At 43.7% G+C, this 26,189-nt stretch overlaps 6 non-coding genes and 4 pseudogenes across 6 annotated transcripts; all 10 read right to left on the bottom strand.

Moving 5' to 3' along the window:
* Nucleotides 1-3,687: 3,687 nt before the first annotated feature.
* On the bottom strand, nt 3,688-3,798 carry LOC118566834 (annotated as a pseudogene).
* Nucleotides 3,799-6,269: 2,471 nt separating this feature from the next.
* Nucleotides 6,270-6,460, bottom strand: LOC118566849. The gene has a single exon (XR_004933336.1). It is a non-coding gene; the product is annotated as a U2 spliceosomal RNA (small nuclear RNA).
* Nucleotides 6,461-7,490: 1,030 nt separating this feature from the next.
* On the bottom strand, nt 7,491-7,681 carry LOC118566845. Its single transcript, XR_004933331.1, has one exon. It is a non-coding gene; the product is annotated as a U2 spliceosomal RNA (small nuclear RNA).
* Nucleotides 7,682-8,713: 1,032 nt separating this feature from the next.
* LOC118566844 lies at nt 8,714-8,904 on the bottom strand. The gene has a single exon (XR_004933330.1). It is a non-coding gene; the product is annotated as a U2 spliceosomal RNA (small nuclear RNA).
* A 1,038-nt stretch (nt 8,905-9,942) lies between these two features.
* Nucleotides 9,943-10,144, bottom strand: LOC118566870 (annotated as a pseudogene).
* Nucleotides 10,145-10,449: 305 nt separating this feature from the next.
* Nucleotides 10,450-10,631, bottom strand: LOC118566869. Its single transcript, XR_004933350.1, has one exon. It is a non-coding gene; the product is annotated as a U2 spliceosomal RNA (small nuclear RNA).
* A 6,419-nt stretch (nt 10,632-17,050) lies between these two features.
* Nucleotides 17,051-17,231, bottom strand: LOC118566866 (annotated as a pseudogene).
* Nucleotides 17,232-23,633: 6,402 nt separating this feature from the next.
* On the bottom strand, nt 23,634-23,825 carry LOC118566858. Its single transcript, XR_004933345.1, has one exon. It is a non-coding gene; the product is annotated as a U2 spliceosomal RNA (small nuclear RNA).
* A 1,025-nt stretch (nt 23,826-24,850) lies between these two features.
* LOC118566852 lies at nt 24,851-25,041 on the bottom strand. The gene has a single exon (XR_004933339.1). It is a non-coding gene; the product is annotated as a U2 spliceosomal RNA (small nuclear RNA).
* Nucleotides 25,042-26,071: 1,030 nt separating this feature from the next.
* On the bottom strand, nt 26,072-26,189 carry LOC118566874 (annotated as a pseudogene).

The raw sequence follows: 26,189 nt of genomic DNA, 5'->3' as shown, positions 1-26,189 counted from the left end.
TCCGCACATTGAGAAGGCTACCCAAAACAAACCAAGATTAGAATTAAAATTTAACCCCTACAGAAGCTGGCTTTATTTTATTTTTTCCCCTCTGACATAGTTTTCGTGCCCCAGGCCACAACACACAGACCCAGCCTCGCCATAAACATTCAGATGTTTAAATCATGGTCAGATTTGTTTATCATATCTATTGTCCTTCTCAGGTTATACTGTCCCTCTGAGGTTCGCCTCAGCGCAGCATAACTAATAAAATCAGATGATTTTTTTTACTGATGACGCGTGTAACGTGGCCTTCCCATGAGACAAAACAAAGACAGTCTATCGTAAACAATCAGTATCCCTCAGCAGCTGCAGCATTTGGCCTTGCAATCAGAAAACAGTGGATCTTATACACAGACATCAGGTCTCCATGCCTCCTCTGTCCGAGTGGTGTGAGGCCATAGTGACTTCAGAATAATAATTCTTATAACACACACTCCCAAGGTTGGCTGTTGGGAGTTTGGGATTCTGATGACACATGTTAGTTTATTGTGGTCTGAAAAGGGAACTGGGTCTACTGTGCATGAAACTGGAATAATTGCACTAGATGTTAATATAAAATCAATTCTGGAAAATGTTCTCCCATTGGACCAAGTGAACCCTGATTCCCCTGGATGAAGAAGTTTGAACACATCTGTAAGTTTGCAGTCTTCTATAAGATTACTTAGTACCTGAGAGCTTGAGTCCAGCTTGCCTACTGAGCAGGCTGTAGTATTACCGGCTCTGTTTTCTAAGTTGCAATTAAAATCGCCCCCAATAATTATGTGTCTCCCACTACATATATAAGGTTGAAGAGTCTGCAGTAGTGACACGCGTTCCTGTAAGTCAGTTGGTCCATAGATATTAATCAATCTAACTTTACACCCATTTTTTTCCATATCGATTAGCAGAACTCTTCCATCGATGACATTTTCCACTTTTTCTATATAAAGTGATCTGTTATTCAACAACACCACCACTCCTGTTGATCTATTTAAGTTATCCCCTGACCAAAAGGATTGGCCATGTTTCCATCTATTTTGAAATTTGATATAGTTATCTTTGAAGGATAAGGCACACTCCTGTAGTAGGAAAACATCCCCTCCACTATTATACAAGTAATTAAGTACCGTCTGACATTTCACTGGATCATTTAATCCTCTTGTATTTATTGAGGATACTTGTAATGTGGACATGTTCACTTAAAGAAAAAAAAGGGGGGGTTCAGGGGAGGCCATAACGAGTCTATTGTTTGCCATTAGTCTTTACCTTTTTCTTTTTCTTTCTCTGTATTTTCTCGATTTCCGGCTGGTCTTCTTGTTCCCCCGTTGTTATCTGGGTAATGCTGGAAAAAGTTGCCAATCCTTGATCTTCTAGAAAGGGTGTAGGGTTCTGTGAAGAAGATGGCCAGCTTTCTATTTCTGGTCCTCCTGAGGAGTCTGTTGAAGGGTTTTGGGGCCGCTTCCGCGGGTTGGATTGTTCGTCATCTCTTGGCTCAAACAGCTGTTGAAGTCCCTCAAGAGTTACGTCCTCTTCAGGAAAAAGAGAAGCGCTGTATCCCTGAGCATTCACGTCTTGGGTTAATTCTGATTGGGGCGGTATTAAGTCTCTCATCATTAGGTCCAAAATTTCCCCGCATTGCCCTGTCGTCACGACTTGGGGGAAGCTTCTTATCGCGCCTTCTGGGACGACTGTTGTCTCTGCAGAAGCTTCCGGTTGTTGGGCCCAATCTAGCCTAATAGGGTGTTTTCACTGACGTCACTGGCCAACTTCCGGTCCGCCATATTGGGTGGCACACTTCCTTATCTCTAGTTGTCTTACACGTATTATCGTATCGCGAATGGATAAGTACGCCAGCACGCTAGAGCGACCAGATAAGGACGTATATCTGAGGAAATGTTCCGTGATCGACCATATGGACCCGTATGCCCTCCACGGTGCCTTGTTTAGCCGTAATCCAGATGATTGGCCAAATGTAGAGCACGGCGACATAGTGCATTACCTGGTGTTCAGTGAAAACCCTCTGTACACTCTTGAGGAAATGAGAGCTTACAAGGATCTAGAGGCTCACAGCCAGTTCACATCTGGTTATGTACATCAAGGAAGTCGCCATCATACGTGGACGGGTGAGTTTTAATAAGATGGTAAAAATGTAAACAATCCGACGCAAATGTGTTGCAAATGTGTTGCACCGCCCGCCGCGGGCGGTGCGCGAAGGCGCTTGGCTGCAAGGCCGATCGACGCCGCTCGCGGCTTTAATTATTTAAGCAGAACAATGACCAGTGCAAAATTAAGTTGTATTTACCGTATTGGCGCCGGTAGGAGCTGCAGATCATAAAGCCAGCAAACAGTGGGAACACAGTAACTCGTTCAAAGGTAAGCTGCGCTGAGCCGGGCTCTGGCTCATGCTAACCGTTAGCGCTAACAACCACTCGCGCATGTAATGTACTTTTAACTTGCTGCTATGTGTTTCAAACGTTTAGAACACACTCTCATTGACATCGGGATACTGTGGAAAGTTATGTTCGGTCTTACAGCCGCGATCCAAGCGAGCCGACGATCTCTTTATCTCTGTAACTCGTTCAAAGGTAAGCTGCGCTGAGCCGGGCTCTGGCTCATGCTAACCGTTAGCGCTAACAACCACTCGCGCATGTAATGTACTTTTAACTTGCTGCTATGTGTTTCAAACGTTTGGAACACACTCTCATTGACATCGGGATACTGTGGAAAGTTATGTTCGGTCGACTTACAGCCGCGATCCAAGCGAGCCGACGACTCTTTGTTATCGCTAACAGTTGTTCTCCGTGGTTGCGCCTCCAGGCAGGAAAGCGGTGGAAAATTAATCTGTTTCTATGTTTTTCCCATGGCGATCATGTGTTGCGCTGTTACAGCCCACAATACAGCAACGGTTTACCATGGTTGAAATCAAGTTAAGGTGAAATTAATCAAATTAAAACACGGCTGAGAGAGGGAGTACAGTATGCGGTAGTAATAGGCAGTAGAGGCGGCGGAGGCAGTCAACATGACAGCCGCGGAAAGTAATAAGTCATAACGCCCAAGCCCTATTATTAATATATTCTTCTTATATGTTTTAAATACTTAACAGTTAATTACCTGTGACAAAGTGAGCATCGCAGACTCTGGCGTATTCCAGCTTAACACCGTCCAAATCGGACCTGGATATCCGTGTCAGCCATAGGTGACAGCGTTGTTCAGACAGCTGTTTTTTTTTTCACACTGATTCACTATTACGGCTGGTAGGCGATAGAAAGAGCGTTGATCTCCACCTCCACGGGCCGTGCAACCAACCATTAAACACGTTTTCCCCATTGTTCACTTCCAATACTGCCTAAGGCGTCATACAATGCAGGTCAACGGTGCGAAACCACTGCCACCCAATATGGCGGACGCGCTGAGTAGTCACGTGAGCGTGACGTCAGCTGAAAACCCCCTATTGGGCTCTGCTGGTCACTTCTGGGCGCAGGCTTCTCTGCTGGTCGGGGCTCCATTGATGAGGTTGCTCCTTCTCGCTCCTCCGTGTCCTTTTGCTGCTGGTCTTCTGCAGGTCTCGTCGTTAAGTCCATTGATTGTTGTAATAATTCGTCTCCCAGGTTGGATGTCGCTCCTGTTTGCTGGAGTGAAGCCGACCGGACTCTATTGGCATATGACCTGGGGCAAGCTCTGAAAGTGTGGCCCCCTTCCCCACAGAGATTGCAGTTCACCGGGTGGGGGCAGTCAACCACCTTCTTGATCATGGTATCTCCCCTGCCAGGTAAGTATGAGTTGTTCACCTCACACTCTGCCATGTCTTTCACACACACACCTTCATGGGTCATGGTGCCGTCACTCTGTCAGCTGACATAACCACAGCCTGGAAGCTGCTATTCTACATCTATTAAACCATCTCTGACTATCTGTGCGCTACTTTGTAGCACACAATTTAATCTAATTTAATCACTTAGGATAGATCTAACGTTTTATAAACGTTGTCTGGTTACCCACAATTCAATGCTGCATAACCAAAGCTAAAGCTGTTAGCCTTCTAAACACGTTTCTTCTATTTTTAACCGCCAACAACAACAACAAGAACTCAACATAAAGTTAATATGCAGAACATTAATCAATTTCTTATTTACAAGCATTTTAAACACATCAGATAAAATAGAAACGTTAATTTACTTGTTTTTCTGGTAGCACAACCGCTTCCTGTTGCTTAGTTCAGAGAAACAGGTCTGGTGCTGCCACCTGCTGGTGTGGCTGCGGAATAGCATTTATCCGAGAGGAAGACACCATGTGGCAAATTAAAGGAAGAAAATCCAGCTTCAGACTGCATAAACCCAGATTATGCAGTTCTTTAAAGCTGCAGAAGCAGCCAGAACATTTCTCTACTCAAATTATGATGAACGGAAAATAACTTGTTGAGTTTATTACTATTACTTCTGTAAATTGTTGGAATTCATATTCTGCCAGTTAAAGAAAGAAGCAAATAACCTTAGTTAGCTTCATGCTTAAGGGCTCTCAGGCCCTCATTGGTCATTGGAAAGATGAAGATGCTTGTTGTGAACAAAAAATAACTCCTTAAATGTGCATTTTACTGTCTAGCTACCAGTAATTAGGTTCTTCTCACACCAGCATTGTTGTCTAGAAGCCAGAGGATCGTTAGACCCAGATCCCCGTTCCCTGATGTCACCGAGCAGAAGACGTCTCACAATCTTCACTTGTTACCGCTCCAGTCTTTGTCCGTTTGAATCCAAGGTACCTCGTATCTGACGATTTAATGTCCACATTTTATATTTTACATAAATGTAAAAAACTCACCTAAAGAAAGAGAATAAAACATATTTTTCTTTAATGTTTTGACAAATTGTATGTATCAACACAACAAAGAAGTTGCATTCACATTCTAGAAAACACAGGAGCAAACCTAGAACAACAGTGATATTAGTGTCACTAATAGTCATTTAGCATTTTAATTTAGTTTCTCCTTCCACACAGATATCCCACATAATGTACCACTAGTCTGCCTCAAGTAAATGTGGTAATAAAACTTCAATAAACATTATTTACCAGCAGGAGAACACAAGTATATTTAGTTTGAGCTGGGGGTTCATAATCTGAATCTAAACTGACCTAAACTTGGATCAGAACCAGAGTGCGAAATATGGGGGGGTCCGGGGGGGCTCGACCCCCCTGATTAACCCATGACACCCCCTGAAAGCCTCAAAAGCAAAATTAAAAGGGGGTCCTAAATTGTGTCAAAAAAATTTAAAATCAAATATTTTTTGTCACTAATGATCACTAAAATGTTTTTGAGCTCAACATGTCCAGTATTCAATTATTTTTTTTCTCCACAAATATGTTCTGTTTTTTGCCAAGTGGAACCAGCCAATCCTGTTTGCGTATGCAAATTAGCCATGTGCGCGCGCAAAACAGAAGAAAGACGTAACGTTGACAACAATTAATACAAAAAATGTTTAAATTTTAGTATTAGGGACTGATCTTATCTGTTGTGCCTGTGCACTTTATCTGTTTCACTGTTGGTGAATGAGAAACATCCTCTCGAATCCTTGTATGTCTGGTGAATGTGAAGAATTGACATTAAAGCTGACTTTGGTTTTGACATTATAATGTTATAGGCCTACTGCATATTGAGAAAATTTAGATCGGTATTGCGCAACAATCGGGAGATGATGACCCCCCCCAAACATTGACAGGTATTTCGCACACTGGTCAGAACCATTATAAATTAAACAAGGATCTTCAAAAATATCTGATTAAATTATCCAGGAGATTCAAATCTTTTAAGGATTATTTGTCTTCAAGGTATATAAAAATACAACTACCAAAATTACATGAATGCAGTACAACAGGCAGCATTTCCCCTGATTTATCCAATGGCTCAGCACCCATTGATCATGGCATGTAGTAAATTAACGTCTCTTTAAACGAAGCCAACCATAGGGATGGCAGCACTGATCCCTAGCTCTCGGCACCCACAGCTCACCTTCATATATTTGTCTCAAGTGCTGCAGAAAGGAACCAACTAATTGGCTAAACTAAAATTAAAAGGAAAACAAACCATCAATAAAAGATAAGTTTTCTTTTAGAAGTCATTTGCTCAAATTCCTGAGGTAGAACTATAAAATACATATTATACAAACCTCTGCACCTAATCAAAAATTTATGAATTATAATAAACTGACAAAAACTAATTTCTGCAGTCACTATTAAATTATCATTTAACAGGTTTAGGGGGGTGCACCGTTCCTGGAGGTACTGCAATACCAGGCCGATGCATGGAGCGGACGGAGCAAGCCCCTATTCCATCTCCCAGTTCCAAAAATCAATTTAATATATGGTCCCCGGGTAGGGGACGTATCAGATATTAAACTGATAAGAACAGATACTACACTTGATCTTAGCCAAAAGGCCGAGAAGCGATACCAGAAAAAGGGTGGAGGAGACCGGGTCATTCAGAGGCACCTCCTTTTAACTCAGGGTAGGATAACCAGCACGGAAACGTTGACTTTTTTTTTTTTTTTTTTTTAGCATACAATAAAGAAGGTAACCAGGGGAAATGACAATTGGCCACATTTTATGCTGTTCTGCAGCAGTAAATCAACACAAATAAGCCACTTGCAGGTGAAAAGGACAGCAAAAGTAAAGCATTTTTTTGCTTGTTCCTGCTCTGGTCCAATAGGGAGCTCAGAAGCGATAACAAGTAAAGAAATTGCCATTTTTCTAGATATCTGCCTTTAAATGTGAACACAGCATTTATATATAGGCATACGATGGATTTTTTATTTTTTTTATTTTTTACGTAACCCATAAAAGTCAAGAAAGTCCTAAGGTTAAGACAAGCCTCGGACGGCGCAGGTTGAAAAGAAGGACTGCAGCGGCCTCTAGTGGACGGTAGCCTCAACTGCAGCTCTTACTCCTTCCGCACCTGCACACGCTGGAAATGAATACGCCCACGCAAGCACAACAAACACTTTGAAAGGCATGATTGGTTTTCCAAACAACTCTCTGACGTGACGCTTTCTCTGCGCGTTTATCCTTATTCAAGACCAGCCTTGGAGGTAGAAAAAGCACAATTATCTACGCTAACGTAGAGACAATAACGCCCTTGTTTTATTTCAGCAAAAGATGTTTCCAATAAACAGCACGTTCAGTTTGACCATGTGTCCGCTGAGGTGGACATCTTGCATGATGAGGTATGTTTGTGAATCAAGTCAAGGAACTGCAGCAGCTTTTCTTTGTAAATGCTTTTGTGGTAACTACGCGTGTTTGTGCATAATTTTTAACCCAGCGTCAGTTTCCAAACATCGCCTAGCATGGAGCAGCTGCGCTAAGCGGGAGGCACAGGCTGGTTAGCTGGACTGTGCAGCCTGGGCACAGCAGCTGAGCTAAATGCTTGCGACAAGCCTGAAGGAGCCCACAACTATACAGTAATTGTCTCTGAACAAGCATGGAGGAGGTGCACCGCTCCTGGAGGTACTGCAATACCAGGCCGATGCATGGAGCGGACGGAGCAAGCCCCTATTCCATCTCCCAGTTCCAAAAATCAATTTAATATATGGTCCCCGGGTAGGGGACGTATCAGATATTAAACTGATAAGAACAGATACTACACTTGATCTTAGCCAAAAGGCCGAGAAGCGATACCAGAAAAAGGGTGGAGGAGACCGGGTCATTCAGAGGCACCTCCTTTTAACTCAGGGTAGGATAACCAGCACGGAAACGTTGACTTTTTTTTTTTTTTTTTTTTTTTTTAACATACAATAAAGAAGGTAACCAGGGGAAATGACAATTGGCCACATTTTATGCTGTTCTGCAGCAGTAAATCAACACAAATAAGCCACTTGCAGGTGAAAAGGACAGCAAAAGTAAAGCATTTTTTTGCTTGTTCCTGCTCTGGTCCAATAGGGAGCTCAGAAGCGATAACAAGTAAAGAAATTGCCATTTTTCTAGATATCTGCCTTTAAATGTGAACACAGCATTTATATATAGGCATACGATGGATTTTTTATTTTTTTTATTTTTTACGTAACCCATAAAAGTCAAGAAAGTCCTAAGGTTAAGACAAGCCTCGGACGGCGCAGGTTGAAAAGGACTGCAGCGGCCTCTAGTGGACGGTAGCCTCAACTGCAGCTCTTACTCCTTCCGCACCTGCACACGCTGGAAATGAATACGCCCACGCAAGCACAACAAACACTTTGAAAGGCATGATTGGTTTTCCAAACAACTCTCTGACGTGACGCTTTCTCTGCGCGTTTATCCTTATTCAAGACCAGCCTTGGAGGTAGAAAAAGCACAATTATCTACGCTAACGTAGAGACAATAACGCCCTTGTTTTATTTCAGCAAAAGATGTTTCCAATAAACAGCACGTTCAGTTTGACCATGTGTCCGCTGAGGTGGACATCTTGCATGATGAGGTATGTTTGTGAATCAAGTCAAGGAACTGCAGCAGCTTTTCTTTGTAAATGCTTTTGTGGTAACTGCGCGTGTTTGTGCATAATTTTTAACCCAGCGTCAGTTTCCAAACATCGCCTAGCATGGAGCAGCTGCGCTTAGCGGGAGGCACAGGCTGGTTAGCTGGACTGTGCAGCCTGAGCACAGCAGCTGAGCTAAATGCTTGCGACAAGCCTGAAGGAGCCCACAACTATACAGTAATTGTCTCTGAACAAGCATGGAGGAGGTGCACCGCTCCTGGAGGTACTGCAATACCAGGCCGATGCATGGAGCGGACGGAGCAAGCCCCTATTCCATCTCCCAGTTCCAAAAATCAATTTAATATATGGTCCCCGGGTAGGGGACGTATCAGATATTAAACTGATAAGAACAGATACTACACTTGATCTTAGCCAAAAGGCCGAGAAGCGATACCAGAAAAAGGGTGGAGGAGACCGGGTCATTCAGAGGCACCTCCTTTTAACTCAGGGTAGGATAACCAGCACGGAAACGTTGACTTTTTTTTTTTTTTTTTTTTTTTTTTTTAGCATACAATAAAGAAGGTAACCAGGGGAAATGACAATTGGCCACATTTTATGCTGTTCTGCAGCAGTAAATCAACACAAATAAGCCACTTGCAGGTGAAAAGGACAGCAAAAGTAAAGCATTTTTTTGCTTGTTCCTGCTCTGGTCCAATAGGGAGCTCAGAAGCGATAACAAGTAAAGAAATTGCCATTTTTCTAGATATCTGCCTTTAAATGTGAACACAGCATTTATATATAGGCATACGATGGATTTTTTTTTATTTTTATTTTTTACGTAACCCATAAAAGTCAAGAAAGTCCTAAGGTTAAGACAAGCCTCGGACGGCGCAGGTTGAAAAGAAGGACTGCAGCGGCCTCTAGTGGACGGTAGCCTCAACTGCAGCTCTTACTCCTTCCGCACCTGCACACGCTGGAAATGAATACGCCCACGCAAGCACAACAAACACTTTGAAAGGCATGATTGGTTTTCCAAACAACTCTCTGACGTGACGCTTTCTCTGCGCGTTTATCCTTATTCAAGACCAGCCTTGGAGGTAGAAAAAGCACAATTATCTACGCTAACGTAGAGACAATAACGCCCTTGTTTTATTTCAGCAAAAGATGTTTCCAATAAACAGCACGTTCAGTTTGACCATGTGTCCGCTGAGGTGGACATCTTGCATGATGAGGTATGTTTGTGAATCAAGTCAAGGAACTGCAGCAGCTTTTCTTTGTAAATGCTTTTGTGGTAACTGCGCGTGTTTGTGCATAATTTTTAACCCAGCGTCAGTTTCCAAACATCGCCTAGCATGGAGCAGCTGCGCTTAGCGGGAGGCACAGGCTGGTTAGCTGGACTGTGCAGCCTGAGCACAGCAGCTGAGCTAAATGCTTGCGACAAGCCTGAAGGAGCCCACAACTATACAGTAATTGTCTCTGAACAAGCATGGAGGAGGTGCACCGCTCCTGGAGGTACTGCAATACCAGGCCGATGCATGGAGCGGACGGAGCAAGCCCCTATTCCATCTCCCAGTTCCAAAAATCAATTTAATATATGGTCCCCGGGTAGGGGACGTATCAGATATTAAACTGATAAGAACAGATTTTTTTTTTTTTTTTTTTTTTTTTTTTTTTTTTCCAATAAACAGCACGTTCAGTTTGACCATGTGTCCGCTGAGGTGCACATCTTGCATGATGAGGTATGTTTGTGAATCAAGTCAAGGAACTGCAGCAGCTTTTCTTTGTAAATGCTTTTGTGGTAACTACGCGTGTTTGTGCATAATTTTTAACCCAGCGTCAGTTTCCAAACATCGCCTAGCATGGAGCAGCTGCGCTTAGCGGGAGGCACAGGCTGGTTAGCTGGACTGTGCAGCCTGAGCACAGCAGCTGAGCTAAACGCTTGCGACAAGCCTGAAGGAGCCCACGACTACACAGTATTTGTCTCTGAACAAGCATGGAGGAGGTGCACCGCTCCTGGAGGTACTGCAATACCAGGCCGATGCATGGAGCGGACGGAGCAAGCCCCTATTCCATCTCCCAGTTCCAAAAATCAATTTAATATATGGTCCCCGGGTAGGGGACGTATCAGATATTAAACTGATAAGAACAGATTTTTTTTTTTCCTTTTTCAAGATTTTATTGTTACTTAATACATTTAAAACCATGGCACTCCATTATACAGAAATTTTCTTTTTACATTTAATAAATTAAATTAAAAGGAGAGAAGAAACATGATGTAAACAGCAAATCTGTATGTTAAAATTGAGCAGGACCGGGGTGACCCTCTCCTAAATTTTGAGCCATCCCGTTCCTCCAAACAGCGTTGGTACCGGTGCTGGTTCCGGTACTGGTGCTCAGAGGGGATCCCCCCCTACTGCTCCTTCCCGCCTGCCTCTCCCGGAGAGCCAGGCCGCTGCTGCCGGGACCCTCATCTGTGAAACGCCGACTCCTCTCTTCACGGAGGCGCAGACGATGCTTCTTTGAGGCTGTGTCCTTGGCGCGCCACCTGCAGCTCTTGATGTTGTTCTTCTTGCTGCCGCCATTCGGATCACAGCCTCGGGGGGAATCTGCCTGCGCCTGCTTACCAGCAAGTTTCTGGAGGTCCAGATGGCGTCTTTTATGGTGGCGAGGGTGAGCCACATCTCCTCAAAGTCCTTTTTCGTAAAGGTCCGATGGCTCACCCCATACAGCACTAGCTGTAAGTCGAGGACCTCCCTTGCTGGCAAGTGTGGGAACTGCGAGGAGCCGGCCTCCGTCCACAGGTCCCTAGCAGCACTGCACTCCCACAGCAGATGCCTCACCGACTCCGGCGCGCCACAACCGGGTCGGGGGCAGATGGACGATACAGACATGCCGCGGGAGTGCATGACGGCTCTGACCGGGAGAATCCCATGAGCCACCATCCATGACAGGTCCTGAAGTCTGTTTGGAAGGACGGGAAGGCTCACGTTGCGCCAAACCGTGGAGGCATCTCCTCGTAGGAGGCCTCGCATTGGGGTCACTGGTTCCCGCTCCTGCACAACAGAAATGATAAAACGATGGTTGGTTAAAATCCTGCTTTCCTCTCCCTCCAATTTAAAATGTTCTAAAAATTTCTGTATAAAAGCATATGCCGGTGGGAGGTTAAAAGCAACAGGTGTTTTTAGATCACTTTGAATCAATTTTAATTTTCTCAGATAGGACCCCATCCAAAATCTGCTCATCTTGCTTGTTTTGATATCTGGGGATGTGTTCAGTGCCAGTTTAAAATGAATGCTTGTGTAGTAGCTACCTAAAAACAAGTAAAGATCTGGGACTCCTTTTCCTCCTTTATCCTTTGGTTTTGTCATGATTTCTCTTCTTATCCTCTCCCATTTGGAGTCCCAGATGAAGTAAAAAATGTCTCGTTGCAGCTCTAAAATCACTCTCCTGGGAGGAATAAAAACAGAACTGGTGAGTAAAAGCACTGGTAAAATCACTGCTTTGATTATAAGAATCTTTCCTTCAAGTGTTAGGTTCCTCATCCCCCAAAATCCCAGTCGTTGTTTTACTCTCTTTATTATTTTTGTCCAGTTTGTTCCTCCCTCTCCATTTTTATCAAATTTCACCCCCAATATTTTTTGTTCCTCTTTAGTTATCTGGAACTGGTGTCCTATTTTTTCATTTTCTTTCCATGGTCCATAAAAGAGTGCTTTTGTTTTCTCTTTATTTAGTTTTGAGCCTGACGCTCTCCCGAACCATTCAGTTAATTGAAATACCCTGTCTACTGATAAAAGGTCTGTACATAAAATATTAAAATCATCCATGTATAAAAGACATCTGGCCTCCTGCCCCCCACTCCCCGGTATTGTGACTCCTGATATCTGTGGGTCCCTTCTCAAGATCTGCGCCAGCGGCTCGACACAGGCCACGTAGAGAAGGGCAGATAAAGGACAACCCTGACGAACACCGCAGTTCACTTTCACTGCTTTTGTCAGAAACCCGTTAACTAGAAATCTGCTGTAGATGTCTCGGTACAACAGTCCCACCCATGCTACAAACCTCCCTGGAAAACCCATTTTTTGCAGTACCTGAAAGAGGTACTGGTGCGAGACCCGATCAAAAGCTTTCTCAAAATCTAGATTTAACACTATCAGCCGAATGTTTCTGTCTCTCGCAAAACAGATGGTGTCTCGGATCAGTACGAGGCTGTCCGTGATCTTCCTTCCTGGCACGGCGCAGGCTTGATCCGGGTGGATTAGATCCCCCAACACTCGGCGCATCCTGGCTGCTAAAAGTTTACTAAAAAGTTTACAATCTAAATTTAAAAGGGTGATGGGTCTCCAATTTTTGAGATCTGTTTTATCGTTATCTTTATGTAAAAGCGTCACTATACCTGTTCTAAAACTATCGGGTAGTTTATCTAGTTTGCTAAAATCAGTAAAAACAACGATTAAATCAGGTGTTAAAATGTCCCAAAAAGTTAGATAAAATTCTACAGGGAGTCCATCTGAGCCTGGAGATTTTCCTCTTTTAAAACTCTTCAAAGAGTTTAAAAGTTCTAAAAGGGTAAAATCCTCCTCTAAAAAACTACCTTCCTTTATACTTTTTTCTAAAAAATCCAAAGTTTCTTTAATATTTCCTTCATTTACTGTTTTCTCCTCATATAAATCACTGTAAAACTGTTCAATCACTTTTGTCTTTTCTTCTATAGTTGAAGCGATGTCTCCTTTTACTGATTTAAGTTCAGGGATAGAACTTGGATTACCAATTATTTTTTTAAAGAAGTATCTACTACATTTTTCCCCTTCTTCTATTTCTCTTTCTCTGCTTCTTAAGATGACTCCTTTGCTCTTTATTTCTGCTAAAATGTTCATTTCTTTTTTAATTTCTCTTATTTCTTTGTTAAAATCCATACCTTGTTGATTTAAAAAATAATATCTTTGTAATCTTTTCTGCAGCCCCATCATGCGACTCTGTTCTTTTTTCTTCTTATTTTTCCCGGCTTGTCTGAAGAAAGTCTGGGTCCTACCTTTCACCATCTCCCACCACTGTGCTCGTGTTTCGTACAGGTCTTGGAGGGTCTGCCACTCCTGGTACCGCTCCCGGTACTGGCTGACCAAAGCCTGGTCCTCCAGCAGGGAGCGGTTGAGTTTCCACAGACCTCTCCCGGTCGTCGCACCTGAAGGAAGTGAAAGAGTGCAGGACAGAAGGAGGTGGTCGGAAAAGAAAACTGGTGACAATCTAGCATCAGTTAGGGTGCAATCTCTGATGAAAAAGTAGTCGATTCGAGAGGCTTTAGAGCTATCATCACTGACCCAGGTGAAGCCCTCCTCTCTAGGATGCATGGATTTAAAACAGTCCACTAGTTTAAAATCCCTGACTATCCTCTGTAATAAAAGTGATGTCTTGTCTACCTTATATATTTGTCCTATTCTTTTCCTGTCTTTTCTGGTTAAAACACAATTAAAATCCCCCCCAATTATTAACGGTTTTCTTCCTAACATGTGGGGCTGCAGTTCCTTTAAAAAGTCATACCTGTCGTGTTTATCAGTAAAACCATAAATATTTAAGAGGTTAAAATCCTGCCCATTAAAAGTCAGATTTGCTAAAAGTGCTCTTCCCTCTTTCACCACGGTGCTTCCCTTAACCAAGATGTGAGGATTATTTATTAAAATGGCCACACCGTCGTTTCTATTTTCGTTTGAGCCGCTCCATATTGACGGTCGCGGCCATAAATCTTGCCACAGGGTGTAATTCTTTAAAAACGGAAGTGCACATTCTTGCAATAAAAACACGTCTGACTGTACGGTGCTTAAAAAGGATAAAACACTCTGGGCTCTAACTAAAGACTTCACACTTCTAACATTTATGGTTGAGAAGGTGAGAGTCATAAAAATAGTGGTTAAGAACAGGCAAGACATTTTAAAGGATTAAGATAAACATTTTAAAGGTGTGACAATTAAGATCCTATAAAACATTATATAAACGAGAGGCACGTTTCAAATGTTAAATTATTTCTACTGAGTGCAGTTCTTGCTTCACTTCACATGGTGAAGGAGGGAGGGGTTGAGCTCCATCGCCCTTCCTCCTTCTAGGCGTTGGCCTCTGTCGCAATGTTTTGTTCAACATGATTTCTTTTGGGGTTGATTGGATCGCTATATTTAAAAAGGAGACCTCATTTGGTGAATCAATTGGGAATACTCTGGGTTCCTCCTCAGATGAGCCCTCTGAGAGGTTGCCCAGCCTTCCCCTCTTTTCTAAAACCATAGATATGTCTGGGGATAACTCTGATGCCGGTCTCTTGGCCAGCTGGGCGTCGGGGAGGGTGGCATCATCACTACTTTCAATCTGAGTTTCCTCTAAACTCGCCCCGCCTTCGGTTTGCGTCTCCTCCCCCTCACCAGGTGCTTCGGTTTGGGGTGGAGCCTCCGTCCCCTCCCCGCTTCCTGCCATCTCCTCCTCCTCTCCTCCAATCGGAGGGGTTGGCAGGAGATTTGAATTTTCTGTCCCAGCTGCATCCACTTGCTCATTAACTTTTTCAACTGTCGTCTCTTTCCCTTTTTTTAATTTATTTGCAAACGATTTCGGACAGTCTCTAAACAGGTGGTCCTGTCCACCACACAAATTGCATTTTCGCCCGTTTGTACATTCTTCAAATGTGTGTCCCACCTCCCTACATTTTCCACAAAAAATCTTGTTGCATGCCTCAGCCAGATGACCGTATTCGCCACACTTCCTACATAGCTTCGGTTGTCCTTGGTAATGAATGTAGCCTCTGTTTTCCCCCAGGACTATCATGGATGGGAGATGTTTCAGGCCCTGGAAGCCTTGGGGATCTTCCCACTGTTTAATGGGGACCCGCCAAGCGCAATTCCAGATGCCGTCGGCATCCCGCACCTTCATAGCCTGGCCTTTCACAGTGCAGTATCTACCCAGCCATACACAGATGTCTTCAGCACTGACAGTCTCATTGAACATCCTGACAATCACCGTTTTCAGGGAGTTGTCAGTCAGTTTCTCAACGTCAAATGCTGAAAACTGGGTTTTCGCGTTTTCAAACCGAGTCCAAAAGTCTTTTAGAAGTGCGGCGGAACAAAAACTCACGTCATATCCCTTGTTGAAAGGCAGGGAGAGGATACAGTTCAGGTCATCCGGCTTAAACTTTAACGTTTGCTGCAACAATTTTCTTGAAAAATCTAGCCTTGACATTACTTTCTCTTGATCATTAAATAGGAAGCGGACGCTGTGGTGCCTTCGCATGCCGGCATGGCTAGCCGCCATGGTGAAGGCACCACCCGATAAATAACTAAAACCTTTAATAAAACCCAATAAATAACTAAAACCGTTAATAAAAAACAATAACTAAGTAAAACCCGGTAGACCAAAAATACAAAAAACTTTTAAAAGGGAAGAGATATTTTACACAACTTTGCGATCAATATCTCAACTAGAGACAAAGCTTAATCTTAACTCAAATAGAGGGGTAACAGCCAAGTCACAACGACTACCGCTATCACCACCCAGTGGAGTTGATCGCTGTCTTAGCCAAAAGGCCGAGAAGCGATACCAGAAAAAGGGTGGAGGAGACCGGGTCATTCAGAGGCACCTCCTTTTAACTCAGGGTAGGATAACCAGCACGGAAACGTTGACTTTTTTTTTTTTTTTTTTTTTTTAGCATACAATAAAGAAGGTAACCAGGGGAAATGACAATTGGCCACATTTTATGCTGTTCTGCAGCAGTAAATCAACACAAATAAGCCACTTGCAGGTGAAAAGGACAGCAAAAGTAAAGCATTTTTTTGCTTGTTCCTGCTCTGGTCCAATAGGGAGCTCAGAAGCGATAACAAGTAAAGAAATTGCCATTTTTCTAGATATCTGCCTTTAAATGTGAACACAGCATTTATATATAGGCATACGATGGATTTTTTTTTATTTTTATTTTTTACGTAACCCATAAAAGTCAAGAAAGTCCTAAGGTTAAGACAAGCCTCGGACGGCGCAGGTTGAAAAGAAGGACTGCAGCGGCCTCTAGTGGACGGTAGCCTCAACTGCAGCTCTTACTCCTTCCGCACCTGCACACGCTGGAAATGAATACGCCCACGCAAGCACAACAAACACTTTGAAAGGCATGATTGGTTTTCCAAACAACTCTCTGACGTGACGCTTTCTCTGCGCGTTTATCCTTATTCAAGACCAGCCTTGGAGGTAGAAAAAGCACAATTATCTACGCTAACGTAGAGACAATAACGCCCTTGTTTTATTTCAGCAAAAGATGTTTCCAATAAACAGCACGTTCAGTTTGACCATGTGTCCGCTGAGGTGGACATCTTGCATGATGAGGTATGTTTGTGAATCAAGTCAAGGAACTGCAGCAGCTTTTCTTTGTAAATGCTTTTGTGGTAACTGCGCGTGTTTGTGCATAATTTTTAACCCAGCGTCAGTTTCCAAACATCGCCTAGCATGGAGCAGCTGCGCTTAGCGGGAGGCACAGGCTGGTTAGCTGGACTGTGCAGCCTGAGCACAGCAGCTGAGCTAAATGCTTGCGACAAGCCTGAAGGAGCCCACAACTATACAGTAATTGTCTCTGAACAAGCATGGAGGAGGTGCACCGCTCCTGGAGGTACTGCAATACCAGGCCGATGCATGGAGCGGACGGAGCAAGCCCCTATTCCATCTCCCAGTTCCAAAAATCAATTTAATATATGGTCCCCGGGTAGGGGACGTATCAGATATTAAACTGATAAGAACAGATTTTTTCTTTTCTTTTTCAAGATTTTATTGTTACTTAATACATTTAAAACCATGGCACTCCATTATACAGAAATTTTCTTTTTACATTTAATAAATTCAATTAAAAGGAGAGAAGAAACATGATGTAAACAGCAAATCTGTATGTTAAAATTGAGCAGGACCGGGGTGACCCTCTCCTAAATTTTGAGCCATCCCGTTCTTCCAAACAGCGTTGGTACCGGTGCTGGTTCCGGTACTGGTGCTCAGAGGGGATCCCCCCCTACTGCTCCTTCCCGCCTGCCTCTCCCGGAGAGCCAGGCCGCTGCTGCCGGGACCCTCATCTGTGAAACGCCGACTCCTCTCTTCACGGAGGCGCAGACGATGCTTCTTTGAGGCTGTGTCCTTGGCGTGCCACCTGCAGCTCTTGATGTTGTTCTTCTTGCTGCCGCCATTCGGATCACAGCCTCGGGGGGGAATCTGCCTGCGCCTGCTTACCAGCAAGTTTCTGGAGGTCCAGATGGCGTCTTTTATGGTGGCGAGGGTGAGCCACATCTCCTCAAAGTCCTTTTTCGTAAAGGTCCGATGGCTCACCCCATACAGCACTAGCTGTAAGTCTAGGACCTCCCTTGCTGGCAAGTGTGGGAACTGCGAGGAGCCGGCTTCCGTCCACAGGTCCCTAGCAGCACTGCACTCCCACAGCAGATGCCTCACCGACTCCGGCGCGCCACAACCGGGTCGGGGGCAGATGGACGATACAGACATGCCGCGGGAGTGCATGACGGCTCTGACCGGGAGAATCCCATGAGCCACCATCCATGACAGGTCCTGAAGTCTGTTTGGAAGGACAGGAAGGCTCACGTTGCGCCAAACCGTGGAGGCATCTCCTCGTAGGAGGCCTCGCACTGGGGTCACTGGTTCCCGCTCCTGCACAACAGAAATGATAAAACGATGGTTGGTTAAAATCCTGCTCTCCTCTCCCTCCAATTTAAAATGTTCTAAAAATTTCTGTATAAAAGCATATGCCGGTGGGAGGTTAAAAGCAACAGGTGTTTTTAGATCACTTTGAATCAATTTCAATTTTCTCAGATAGGACCCCATCCAAAATCTGCTCATCTTGCTTGTTTTGATATCTGGGGATGTGTTCAGTGCCAGTTTAAAATGAATGCTTGTGTAGTAGCTGCCTAAAAACAAGTAAAGATCTGGGACTCCTTTTCCTCCTTTATCCTTTGGTTTTGTCATGATTTGTCTTCTTATCCTCTCCCATTTGGAGTCCCAGATGAAGTAAAAAATGTCTCGTTGCAGCTCTAAAATCACTCTCCTGGGAGGAATAAAAACAGAACTGGTGAGTAAAAGCACTGGTAAAATCACTGCTTTGATTATAAGAATCTTTCCTTCAAGTGTTAGGTTCCTCATCCCCCAAAATCCCAGTCGTTGTTTTACTCTCTTTATTATTTTTGTCCAGTTTGTTCCTCCCTCTCCATTTTTATCAAATTTCACCCCCAATATTTTTTGTTCTTCTTTAGTTATCTGGAACTGGTGTCCTATTTTTTCATTTTCTTTCCATGGTCCATAAAAAGTGCTTTTGTTTTCTCTTTATTTAGTTTCGAGCCTGACGCTCTCCCGAACCATTCAGTTAATTGAAATACCCTGTCTACTGATAAAAGGTCTGTACATAAAATATTAAAATCATCCATGTATAAAAGACATCTGGCCTCCTGCCCCCCACTCCCCGGTATTGTGACTCCTGATATCTGTGGGTCCCTTCTCAAGATCTGCGCCAGCGGCTCGACACAGGCCACGTAGAGAAGGGCAGATAAAGGACAACCCTGACGAACACCGCAGTTCACTTTCACTGCTTTTGTCAGAAACCCGTTAACTAGAAATCTGCTGTAGATGTCTCGGTACAACAGTCCCACCCATGCTACAAACCTCCCTGGAAAACCCATTTTTTGCAGTACCTGAAAGAGGGTACTGGTGCGAGACCCGATCAAAAGCTTTCTCAAAATCTAGATTTAACACTATCAGCCGAATGTTTCTGTCTCTCGCAAAACAGATGGTGTCTCGGATCAGTACGAGGCTGTCCGTGATCTTCCTTCCTGGCACGGCGCAGGCTTGATCCGGGTGGATTAGATCCCCCAACACTCGGCGCATCCTGGCTGCTAAAAGTTTACTAAAAAGTTTACAATCTAAATTTAAAAGGGTGATGGGTCTCCAATTTTTGAGATCTGTTTTATCGTTATCTTTATGTAAAAGCGTCACTATACCTGTTCTAAAACTATCGGGTAGTTTATCTAGTTTGCTAAAATCAGTAAAAACAACGATTAAATCAGGTGTTAAAATGTCCCAAAAAGTTAGATAAAATTCTACAGGGAGTCCATCTGAGCCTGGAGATTTTCCTCTTTTAAAACTCTTCAAAGAGTTTAAAAGTTCTAAAAGGGTAAAATCCTGTTCTAAAAAACTAACTTCCTTTATACTTTTTTCTAAAAAATCCAAAGTTTCTTTAATATTTCCTTCATTTACTGTTTTCTCCTCATATAAATCACTGTAAAACTGTTCAATCACTTTTGTCTTTTCTTCTATAGTTGAAGCGATGTCTCCTTTTACTGATTTAAGTTCAGGAATAGAACTTGGATTACCAATTATTTTTTTAAAGAAGTATCTACTACATTTTTCCCCTTCTTCTATTTCTCTTTCTCTGCTTCTTAAGATGACTCCTTTGCTCTTTATTTCTGCTAAAATGTTCATTTCTTTTTTAATTTCTCTTATTTCTTTGTTAAAATCCATACCTTGTTGATTTAAAAAATAATATCTTTGTAATCTTTTCTGCAGCCCCATCATGCGACTCTGTTCTTTTTTCTTCTTATTTTTCCCGGCTTGTCTGAAGAAAGTCTGGGTCCTACCCTTCACCATCTCCCACCACTGTGCTCGTGTTTCGTACAGGTCTTGGAGGGTCTGCCACTCCTGGTACCGCTCCCGGTACTGGCTGACCAAAGCCTGGTCCTCCAGCAGGGAGCGGTTGAGTTTCCACAGACCTCTCCCGGTCGTCGCACCTAAAGGAAGTGAAAGAGTGCAGGACAGAAGGAGGTGGTCGGAAAAGAAAACCGGGTGACAATCTAGCATCAGTTAGGGTGCAATCTCTGATGAAAAGGTAGTCAATTCGAGAGGCTTTAGAGCTATCATCACTGACCCAGGTGAAGCCCTCCTCTCTAGGATGCATGGTTTTAAAACAGTCCACTAGTTTAAAATCCCTAACTATCCTCTGTAATAAAAGTGATGTCTTGTCTACCTTATATATTTGTCCTATTCTTTTCCTGTCTTTTCTGGTTAAAACACAATTAAAATCCCCCCCAATTATTAACGGTTTTCTTCCTAACATGTGGGGCTGCAGTTCCTTTAAAAAGTCATACCTGTCGTGTTTATCAGTAAAACCATAAATATTTAAGAGGTTAAAATCCTGCCCATTAAAAGTCAGATTTGCTAAAAGTGCTCTTCCCTCTTTCACCACGGTGCTTCCCTTAACCAAGATGTGAGGATTATTTATTAAAATGGCCACACCGTCGTTTCTATTTTCGTTTGAGCCGCTCCATATTGACGGTCGCGGCCATAAATCTTGCCACCGGGTGTAATTCTTTAAAAACGGAAGTGCACATTCTTGCAATAAAAACACGTCTGACTGTACGGTGCTTAAAAAGGATAAAATACTCTGGGCTCTAACTAAAGACTTCACACTTCTAACATTTATAGTTGAGAAGGTGAGGGTCATAAAAATAGTGGTTAAGAACAGGCAAGACATTTTAAAGGATTAAGATAAACATTTTAAAGGTGTGACAATTAAGATCCTATAAAACATTATATAAACGAGAGGCACGTTTCAAATGTTAAATTATTTCTACTGAGTGCAGTTCTTGCTTCACTTCACATGGTGAAGGAGGGAGGGGTTGAGCTCCATCGCCCTTCCTCCTTCTAGGCGTTGGCCTCTGTCGCAATGTTTTGTTCAACATGATTTCTTTTGGGGTTGATTGGATCGCTATATTTAAAAAGGAGACCTCATTTGGTGAATCAATTGGGAATACTCTGGGTTCCTCCTCAGATGAGCCCTCTGAGAGGTTGCCCAGCCTTCCCCTCTTTTCTAAAACCATGGATATGTCCGGGGATAACTCTGATGCCGGTCTCTTGGCCAGCTGGGCGTCGGGGAGGGTGGCATCATCGCTACTTTCAATCTGGGTTTCCTCTAAGCTAGCTCCGCCTTCGGTTTGCGTCTCCTCCCCTTCACCAGGTGCTTCGGTTTGGGTGGAGCCTCCGTCCCCTCCCCCGCTTCCCGCCATCTCCTCCTCCTCTCCTCCAATCGGAGGGGTTGGCAGGAGATTTGAATTTTCTGTCCCAGCTGCATCCACTTGCTCGTTAACTTTTTCAACTGTCGTCTCTTTCCCTTTTTTTAATTTATTTGCAAACGATTTCGGACAGTCTCTAAACAGGTGGTCCTGTCCACCACACAAATTGCATTTTCGCCCGTTTGTACATTCTTCAAATGTGTGTCCCACCTCCCTACATTTTCCACAAAAAATCTTGTTGCATGCCTCAGCCAGATTGACCGTATTCGCCACACTTCCTACATAGCTTCGGTTGTCCTTGGTAATGAATGTAGCCTCTGTTTTCCCACAGGACTATCATGGATGGGAGATGTTTCAGGCCCTGGAAGCCTTGGGGATCTTCCCACTGTTTAATGGGGACCCGCCAAGCGCAAGTTCCAGATGCCGTCGGCATCCCGCACCTTCATAGCCTGGCCTTCACAGTGCAGTATCTACCCAGCCATACACAGATGTCTTCAGCACTGACAGTCTCATTGAACATCCTGACAAATCACCGTTTTCAGGGAGTTGTCAGTCAGTTTCTCAACGTCAAATGCTGAAAACTGGGTTTTCGCGTTTTTCAAACCGAGTCCAAAAGTCTTTTAGAAGTGCGGCGGAACAAAAACTCACGTCATATCCCTTGTTGAAAGGCAGGGAGAGGATACAGTTCAGGTCATCCGGCTTAAACTTTAACGTTTGCTGCAACAATTTTCTTGAGAAATCTAGCCTTGACAGTACTTTCTCTTGATCATTAAAAAGGAAGCGGACGCTGTGGTGCCTTCGCATGCCGGCATGTGCTAGCCGCCATGGTGAAGGCACCACCCGATTAAATAATAACTAAACCTTAATAAAACCCAATAAATAACTAAAACCCGGTATACCAAAAATACAAAAACTTTTAAAAAGGAAGAGATATTTTACGCAACTTTGCGATCAATATCTCAACTAGGGACTAAGATTAATCTTAACTCAAATAGAGGGTAACAGCCAAGTCACAACGACTACCGCTATCACCACCCAGTGGAGTTGATCGCTGTCTTAGCCAAAAGGCCGAGAAGCGATACCAGAAAAAGGGTGGAGGAGACCGGGTCATTCAGAGGCACCTCCTTTAACTCAGGGTAGGATAACCAGCACGGAAAACGTTGACTTTTTTTTTTTTTTTTTTTTTTTTAGCATACAATAAAGAAGGTAACCAGGGGAAATGACAATTGGCCACATTTTATGCTGTTCTGCAGCAGTAAATCAACACAATAAGCCACTTGCAGGTGAAAAGGACAGCAAAAGTAAAGCATTTTTTGCTTGTTCCTGCTCTGGTCCAATAGGGAGCTCAGAAGCGATAACAAGTAAAGAAATTGCCATTTTTCTAGATATCTGCCTTTAAATGTGAACACAGCATTTATATATAGCATACGATGGATTTTTTATTTTTTTTATTTTTTACGTAACCCATAAAAGTCAAGAAAGTCCTAAGGTTAAGACAAGCCTCGGACGGCGCAGGTTGAAAAGAAGGGACTGCAGCGGCCTCTAGTGGACGGTAGCCTCAACTGCAGCTCTTACTCCTTCCGCACCTGCACACGCTGGAAATGAATACGCCCACGCAAGCACAACAAACACTTTGAAAGGCATGATTGGTTTTCCAAACAACTCTCTGACGTGACGCTTTCTCTGCGCGTTTATCCTTATTCAAGACCAGCCTTGGAGGTAGAAAAAGCACAATTATCTACGCTAACGTAGAGACAATAACGCCCTTGTTTTATTTCAGCAAAAGTATGTTTCCAATAAACAGCACGTTCAGTTTGACCATGTGTCCGCTGAGGTGGACATCTTGCATGATGAGGTATGTTTGTGAATCAAGTCAAGGAACTGCAGCAGCTTTTCTTTGTAAATGCTTTTGTGGTAACTGCGCGTGTTTTGTGCATAATTTTTAACCCAGCAGTCAGTTTCCAAACATCGCCTAGCAGTGGAGCAGCTGCGCTTTTAGCGGGAGGCACAGGGCTGGTTAGCTGGACTGTGCAGCCTGAGCACAGCAGCTGAGGCTAAATGCTTGTGACAAGCCTGAAGGAGCCCACAACTATACAGTAATTGTCTCTGAACAAGCATGGAGGAGGTGCACCGCTCCTGGAGGTACTGCAATACCAGGCCGATGCATGGAGCGGACGGAGCAAGCCCCTATTCCATCTCCCCAGTTCCAAAAATCAATTTAATATATGGTCCCCGGGTAGGGGACGTATAAGATATTAAACTGATAAGAACAGATACTACACTTGATCTTAGCCAAAAGGCCGAGAAGCGATACCAGAAAAAGGGGGAGGAGACGGGTCATTCAGAGGCACCTCCTTTTAACTCAGGGTAGGATAACCAGCACGGAAACGTTGACTTTTTTTTTTTTTTTTTTTTTAGCATACAATAAAGAAGGTAACCAGGGGAAATGACAATTGGCCACATTTTATGCTGTTCTGCAGCAGTAAATCAACACAATAACGCCACTTGCAGGTGAAAAGGACAGCAAAAGTAAAGCATTTTTTTGCTTGTTCTGCTCTGGTCCAATAGGGAGCTCAGAAGAAGCGATAACAAGTAAAGAAATTGCCATTTTTCTAGATATCTGCCTTTAAATGTGAACACAGCATTTATATATAGGCATACGATGGATTTTTTATTTATTTTACGTAACCCATAAAAGTCAAGAAAGTCCTAAGGTTAAGACAAGCCTCGGACGGCGCAGGTTGAAAAGAAGGGACTGCAGCGGCCTCTAGTGGACGGTAGCCTCAACTGCAGCTCTTACTCCTTCCGCACCGGCACACGCTGGAAATGAATACGCCCACGCAAGCACAACAAACACTTTGAAAGGCATCATGGTTTTCCAAACAACTCTCTGACGTGACGCTTTCTCTGCGCGTTTCTCCTTATTCAAGACCAGCCTTGGAGGTAGAAAAAGCACAATTATCTACGCTAACGTAGAGACAATAACGCCCTTGTTTTATTTCAGCAAAAGATGTTTCCAATAAACAGCACGTTCCGTTTGACCATGTGTCCGCTGAGGTGGACATCTTGCATGATGAGGTATGTTTGTGAATCAAGTCAAGGAACTGCAGCAGCTTTTCTTTGTAAATGCTTTTGTGGTAACTGGCGTTGTTTGTGCATAATTTTTAACCCAGCGTCAGTTTCCAAACATCGCCTAGCATGGAGCAGCTGCGCTTAGCGGGAGGCACAGGCTGGTTAGCTGGACTGTTTCAGCCTGAGCACAGCAGCTGAGCTAAACGCTTGCGACAAGCCTGAAGGAGCCCACAACTACACAGTATTTGTCTCTGAACAAGCATGGAGGAGGTGCACCGCTCCTGGAGGTACTGCAATACCAGGCCGATGCATGGAGCGGACGGAACAAGCCCCTATTCCATCTCCCAGTTCCAAAAATCAATTTAATATATGGTCCCCGGGTAGGGGACGTATCAGATATTAAACTGATAAGAACAGATACTACACTTGATCTTAGCCAAAAGGCCGAGAAGCGATACCAAAAAAGGGTGGAGGAGACCAGGTCATTCAGAGGCACCTCCTTTTAAACAAGGGTAGGATAACCAGCACGGAAACGTGGTTTTTTTTTTTTTTTTTTTTTAGCATACAATAAAGAAGGTAACCAGGGGAAATGACAATTGGCCACATTTATGCTGTTCTGCAGCAGTAAATCAACACAAATAAGCCACTTGCAGGTGAAAAGGACCGCAAAAGTAAAGCATTTTTTTGCTTGTTCCTGCTCTGGTCCAATAGGGAGCTCAGAAGCGATAACAAGTAAAGAAATTGCCATTTTTCTAGATATCTGCCTTTAAATGTGAACACAGCATTTATATATAGGCATACGATGGATTTTTTTTTATTTTTTATTTTTTACGTAACCCATAAAAGTCAAGAAAGTCCTAAGGTTAAGACAAGCCTCGGACGGCGCAGGTTGAAAAGAAGGACTGCAGCGGCCTCTAGTGGACGGTAGCCTCAACTGCAGCTCTTACTCCTTCCGCACCTGCACAGACTGGAAATGAATACGCCCACAAGCAAAACAAAAACACTTTGAAAGGCATCATCGGTTTTCCAAACAACTCTCTCTGACGTGACGCTTTCTCTGCGCGTTTATCCTTATTCAAGACCAGCCTTGGAGGTAGAAAAAGCACAATTATCTACGCTAACGTAGAGACAATAACGCCCTTGTTTTATTTCAGCAAAAGATGTTTCCAATAAACAGCACGTTCAGTTTGACCATGTGTCCGCTGAGGTGGACATCTTGCATGATGAGGTATGTTTGTGAATCAAGTCAAGGAACTGCAGCAGCTTTTCTTTGTAAATGCTTTTGTGGTAACTACGCGTGTTTGTGCATAATTTTTAACCCAGCGTCAGTTTCCAAACATCGCCTAGCATGGAGCAGCTGCGCTTAGCGGGAGGCACAGGCTGGTTAGCTGGACTGTGCAGCCTGAGCACAGCAGCTGAGCTAAACGCTTGCGACAAGCCTGAAGGAGCCCACAACTACACAGTATTTGTCTCTGAACAAGCATGGAGGAGGTGCACCGCTCCTGGAGGTACTGCAATACCAGGCCGATGCATGGAGCGGACGGAGCAAGCCCCTATTCCATCTCCCAGTTCCAAAAATCAATTTAATATATGGTCCCCGGGGG

This window comes from Fundulus heteroclitus, chromosome 18, assembly GCF_011125445.2.
Source record: "Fundulus heteroclitus isolate FHET01 chromosome 18, MU-UCD_Fhet_4.1, whole genome shotgun sequence".
In the NCBI taxonomy this organism is placed as follows: domain Eukaryota; kingdom Metazoa; phylum Chordata; class Actinopteri; order Cyprinodontiformes; family Fundulidae; genus Fundulus; species Fundulus heteroclitus.
Note: the sequence above shows the minus strand (reverse complement) of the source record. Positions and strands in the feature narration are given on the sequence as shown.